Source organism: Littorina saxatilis, linkage group LG3, assembly GCF_037325665.1.
Source record: "Littorina saxatilis isolate snail1 linkage group LG3, US_GU_Lsax_2.0, whole genome shotgun sequence".
Lineage (NCBI taxonomy): Eukaryota > Metazoa > Mollusca > Gastropoda > Littorinimorpha > Littorinidae > Littorina > Littorina saxatilis.
Genome location: NC_090247.1, coordinates 64574138 through 64580137, shown reverse-complemented (window position 1 = coordinate 64580137; position 6000 = coordinate 64574138). Strand labels below are relative to the sequence as shown.

Below are 6000 nucleotides of genomic sequence, written 5' to 3'. Positions count from 1 at the left end.
GTCGATGTCATTTGTTGTTGTTGTTGTTATCGTCGTCGTCGTCGTCATCGTCGTCGTTCTCAGAGGTTATTTCTAAAGATTTCATTGATAGTCTTTGTTCTCGTCACCAAGACTTGCTAAGAACAAGCTTGGAACAGCAAGAGTTCCAAGAACAAGATTAGAACAACTCATTACATCATTACCAGTACGTCATTTGTATTTAGAACACACTTTAGAAAAAAACTCTTCAGCTACAAACCAGTCACCCTCACATTTCCGAGGTGTTTGTCTAAACCACTTACTGAAATGTTTTGAGGTTTAATGACCATACACATGTTGAACCGGTGAGTGTCTTCCGCTGCTTAATTCGCAAATAACTATTTTATTAAAGTCCGCTTGAAACGCTCAAAGATGAAATTCCATGTTAAAAAGTGACAAAAGTTTCACATTTTCCCGTTGTAACAGCTTCCGATGATATTATATGAAAATTCTGATCCTCTGAGAGGATTCCCCGAAACAAAATCAGTTTGTACGCCTAATTTTAATAGAATTGTCCAAACAGTGTCGCTAATATTGTGCTAAAAGATGAATTCTAGAACAATGTTCACAGACAGACACCACTTGGCAAAAAAATTTTCAGTGCTGGGAGATGAAAACAAGTCGCGTAAGGCGAAAATACAATATTTAGTCAAGTAGCTGTCGAACTCACAGAATGAAACTGAACGCAATGCAACGCAGCAAGACCGTATACTCGTAGTCCACCGCTCACGGCATAGGCAGTGAAATTGACAAGAAGAGCGGGGTAGTAGTTGCGCTAAGAAGGATAGCACGCTTTTCTGTACCTCTCTTTGTTTAACTTTCTGAGCGTGTTTTTAATCCAAACATATCATATCTATATGTTTTTGGAATCAGGAACCGAAAAGGAATAAGATGAAAGTGTTTTTAAATTGATTTGGACAATTTAATTTTGATAATAATTTTTATATATTTAATTTTCAGAGCTTGTTTTTAATCCGAATATAACATATTTATATGTTTTTGGAATCAGCAAATGATGGAGAATAAGATAAACGTAAATTTGGATCGTTTTATAAATTTTTTTTTTTTTTTACAATTTTCAGATTTTTAATGACCAAAGTCATTAATTAATTTTTAAGCCACCAAGCTGAAATGCAATACCGAAGTCCGGGCTTCGTCGAAGATTACTTGACCAAAATTTCAACCAATTTGGTTGAAAAATGAGGGCGTGACAGTGCCGCCTCAACTTTCACGAAAAGCCGGATATGACGTCATCAAAGACATTTATAAAAAAAATGAAAAAAACGTTCGGGGATTTCATACCCAGGAACTCTCATGTAAAATTTCATAAAGATCGGTCCAGTAGTTTAGTCTGAATCGCTCTACACACACACACACACACACACACACACACACACACGCACAGACAGACACACATACACCACGACCCTCGTTTCGATTCCCCCTCGATGTTAAAATATTTAGTCAAAACTTGACTAAATATAAACAAGTCGCGTAAGGCGAAAATACAATATTTAGTCAAGTAGCTGCCATTTTTCAGCAAGACCGTATACTCGTAGCATCGTCAGTCCACCGCTCATGGCAAAGGCAGTGAAATTGACAAGAAGAGCGGGGTAGTAGTTGCGCTAAGAAGGATAGCACGCTTTTCTGTACCTCTCTTTGTTTTAACTTTCTGAGCGTGTTTTTAATCCAAACATATCATATCTATATGTTTTTGGAATCAGGAACCGACAAGGAATAAGATGAAAGTGTTTTTAAATTGATTTGGACAATTTAATTTTGATAATAATTTTTATATATTTAATTTTCAGAGCTTGTTTTTAATCCGAATATAACATATTTATATGTTTTTGGAATCAGCAAATGATGGAGAATAAGATAAACGTAAATTTGGATCGTTTTATAAATTTTTATTTTTTTTTACAATTTTCAGATTTTTAATGACCAAAGTCATTAATTAATTTTTAAGCCACCAAGCTGAAATGCAATACCGAAACCCGGGCTTCGTCGAAGATTACTTGACCAAAATTTCAACCAATTTGGTTGAAAAATGAGGGCGTGACAGTGCCGCCTCAACTTTCACGAAAAGCCGGATATGACGTCATCAAAGACATTTATAAAAAAAATGAAAAAAACGTTCGGGGATTTCATACCCAGGAACTCTCATGTAAAATTTCATAAAGATCGGTCCAGTAGTTTAGTCTGAATCGCTCTACACACACACACACACACACACACACACACACACACACACACACACGCACATACACCACGACCCTCGTTTCGATTCCCCCTCGATGTTAAAATATTTAGTCAAAACTTGACTAAATATAAAAACACTACCTCGCTACGCGCGGGCTCCGCCCGCGCTCCGCTTGGATAAAGTAGATGTGTACTGCCGGGCAGTACATACCCCAAGCGAAGTCGTCCATCTGTGTGTACATGATTCTCTCTCTCTCTCTCTCTCTCTCTCTCTCTCTCTCTCTCTCTCTCTCTCTCTCTCTCTCTCTCTCTCTCTCTCTCTCTCTCTCTCTCTCTGTCTTAAAATGTGTCATCGATGACGTGTTTTCATACTTGCTAATGCGGCAGGCTAATCATGACGTCAAATTGAAACTTCTTGAAGTCTCTCAGAAAGGGACATGAAAACCATGTGGGGGTTATTGGTTTGGGCTGAAAAAAAACCCAACTCCACCTAAAATTCAAGCGCCTATGGGGCTGAATTATGCAGCATAAATTGTGAAACATCAGGATATCTCACACTTTCAATTCTGCCATCATGTCAAATCTGACAACAAACCTACCCACAAAATGTCATAAATATCGGTGTAGAATTGAGACTTAACGGTTTTTAACTGCCAAAAATAAGTTTTTTGACTGGAATAGTTTGTCTTGAAATTCAGTTTGGGACAACGGACCCACCCTCTAAATTTCATAAAGATAGGTGAAAATTTAAATGTAACGGTTTTTAACTGCCAAAATTATGTTTTTCTTCTGGAAAAGTATGGAGTGAAAATCAGTTGGGGACAACGAACCTACCCACAAAATTTCATAAATATCGATGAAGAATTGAGATTTAACGGTTTTTAACTGCCAAAAATAAGGTTTTTTGTCTGGAAAAGTATGTCTTAAAATTCAGTTTGGGACAACGGACCCACCCACTAAATTTCATAAAGATAGGTGAAGAATTGAAATTTAACGTTTTTTAACTGCCAAAATTATGTCTTTCTTCTGGAAAAGTATAGAGTGAAAATCAGTTGGGGACAACGAACCTACCCACAAAATTTCATAAATATCGGTGAAGAATTGAAATTTAACGGTTTTTAACTGCCAAAATTATGTTTTTCTTCTGGAAAAGTATGGAGTGAAAATAAGTTGGGGACAACAAACCTACCTTTAAAATTTCATAAGAATCAGTGAAGAAATAGGATTTAACGATTTTTTAACGGCCTTTAAATCATTGGTGATGTCATCATAACCCAGTCGTTGTAGTTGTCGTCGTAGTTGTTGGTGTTGTTGTTGTCATGTTCGTTGTCGTGATTGTTGTTGTTCTCGTGTTGTTGTTTTTGTTGTTGTTGTTGTTGTTGTTGTTGTTGTTGTTGTCGTCGTCGTCGTCGATGTCATTTGTTGTTGTTGTTGTTATCGTCGTCGTCGTCGTCATCGTCGTCGTTGTCAGAGGTTATTTCTAAAGATTTCATTGATAGTCTTTGTTCTCGTCACCAAGACTTGCTAAGAACAAGCTTGGAACAGCAAGAGTTCCAAGAACAAGATTAGAACAACTCATTACATCATTACCAGTACGTCATTTGTATTTAGAACACACTTTAGAAAAAAAACTCTTCAGCTACAAACCAGTCACCCTCACATGTCCGAGGTGTTTGTCTAAACCACTTACTGAAATGTTTTGAGGTTTAATGACCATACACATGTTGAACCGGTGAGTGTCTTCCGCTGCTTAATTCGCAAATAACTATTTTATTAAAGTCCGCTTGAAACGCTCAAAGATGAAATTCCATGTTAAAAAGTGACAAAAGTTTCACATTTTCCCGTTGTAACAGCTTCCGATGATATTATATGAAAATTCTGATCCTCTGAGAGGATTCCCCGAAACAAAATCAGTTTGTACGCCTAATTTTAATAGAATTGTCCAAACAGTGTCGCTAATATTGTGCTAAAAGATGAATTCTAGAACAATGTCCAGACAGACACCACTTGGCAAAAAAATTTTCAGTGCTGGGAGATGAAAAAAAAAACTACCTCGCTACGCGCGGGCTCCGCCCGCGCTCCGCTTGGATAATGTTGTTGTTGTGTTGAGATGCATCGTTTCATTTTGGATGGTTTGGGTTTGTTTGGTTATTTTGGTGCTGTAAGACCTATGTCATTGGTGATGATTAAACCACTTTGAACCACAATTTGTTGCAGGCTTGGCAGGTATTATTATCATTATTTTCTCTGATGTTGTGTCGAGTCATAGTTGGTCGATCGATCGTGCGAGCGATTGTTTTTGTTTTGTTTTATTTGATGATTGGTTGAGTGTTCTTTTCTTCCTAATTTTCTCTTTTAAAAAAAAATCAGTTTCTTTTTTCCGTTCTTTTCTTCCTTCGAATCCTGTCTTTCTTCTGACCTGCACATGGAGCTTGCTGTGTTCTGGATTTTGATAGCAGTGCTAACACTCAATACAGAAAGCCAAACAAACAGACATACAAGTACCACATTATAGGGCAAGTGTAATCAGAAATGCAATTACGCATACACCCGCTTGTGCATACTGAATAAACCCGGTGTAGGATCCGGTCCGGTCCCCCCTCTGAAGTAGTCCCCCGGGGGAACCAATTCGTGGCAAAAACTGCTCTATAATGGTCCCCCCTTAGACATCCAGCCTCGTTTTTCTTAGGCATTCAAGCCATTTTCAATCTATATCTTCGTCCGGTATTATGTAGTGCACAGACAGCAATCTCTTTGTTTGACTATATTTTGCAGAAAATAAAATAGATCTGATTTATAATGCCGTTCAAAAGAAAAATCACATGAAATAAAATGGATAATAAATAAATACTGATAAGAAGAAATGAAAGCAGTCTCTGATTCTTTCCTTTCTTTTCTCTGAAATTGCTGGTAACATGACTAACATTGTAACAAGAAAAACGAGGCTGGATGTCTAAGGGGGGACCATTATAGAGCAGTTTTTGCCACGAATTGGTCCCCCGGGGGACTACTTCAGAGGGGGGACCGGACCGGATCCTACACCGGTCTCAGTGTTGTGCAGGGGTGGGACTTTTCCGCGAATCCGCGGATTTCCGTGGACACAACTTACGAATTCCGCTGGAGTTATCTATTTTTCCGCGTCCCATTTCATCACAGTATTTATAACTTGTTGACTGAATGATAGGGAGAGAGGTGAAGATGGAACAGAACACTGGAGGCTTGAGAGTTAAATTATGCTGACTGAAAACTCCTGATAACTAATAGTCATTTTGAGCTTCAAATGCATTGAATCATACTATTGGATTATGGATACATGGTTCATTACGTAAGTATGCACCATTACAATGTTACCATTGGTGTGTGAAAGTGTGTTTTGTGGTTTTTTGTTGTTGTTGTTGTTGTTGGGGGGGGGGGGGGGGGTGTGAGGAGAATGCCTTTTTTTACCTAATCCAAACGAGTTGAATTATAGTCTCAGAATGCACCAGATTGCACAGATTTTAATGTACCATTTTTAAAAAAAATGGCGGGGGGGGGGGGGGGGGCGTGCCCCCGAACCCCCCCTAGATAAAAGGGATTTCCTCTTTTTTCATCACAAGAGAGTCCCACCCCTGGTTGTGAAACACGGACCATCAGTGCAACGGTGGTATAATTATGTCGGCTTCAACATATGAGCGGGCAAGACCTCGCATAAGGGGCAACAACAGATTGCAGTTCAATCAAATTTAGAGTCATCTCCGTCGTGAGCAGAGCGACTGACGCCCTATAGAAGGATAAGGATAA

The 6000-nt window shown here is 38.5% G+C and overlaps 1 protein-coding gene across 1 annotated transcript in view; it reads left to right on the top strand.

The window, feature by feature from the left end:
- Positions 1-4437, top strand: part of LOC138962942 (polyubiquitin-like) — a 10163-nt gene extending 5726 nt beyond the window's left edge. Inside the window, exon 4 of the mRNA XM_070334909.1 lies at positions 4313-4437. The gene's annotated coding sequence lies outside the window, so the exon portion shown is untranslated. The remainder of the gene's footprint in view (positions 1-4312) is intronic.
- Positions 4438-6000: the final 1563 nt, after the last annotated feature.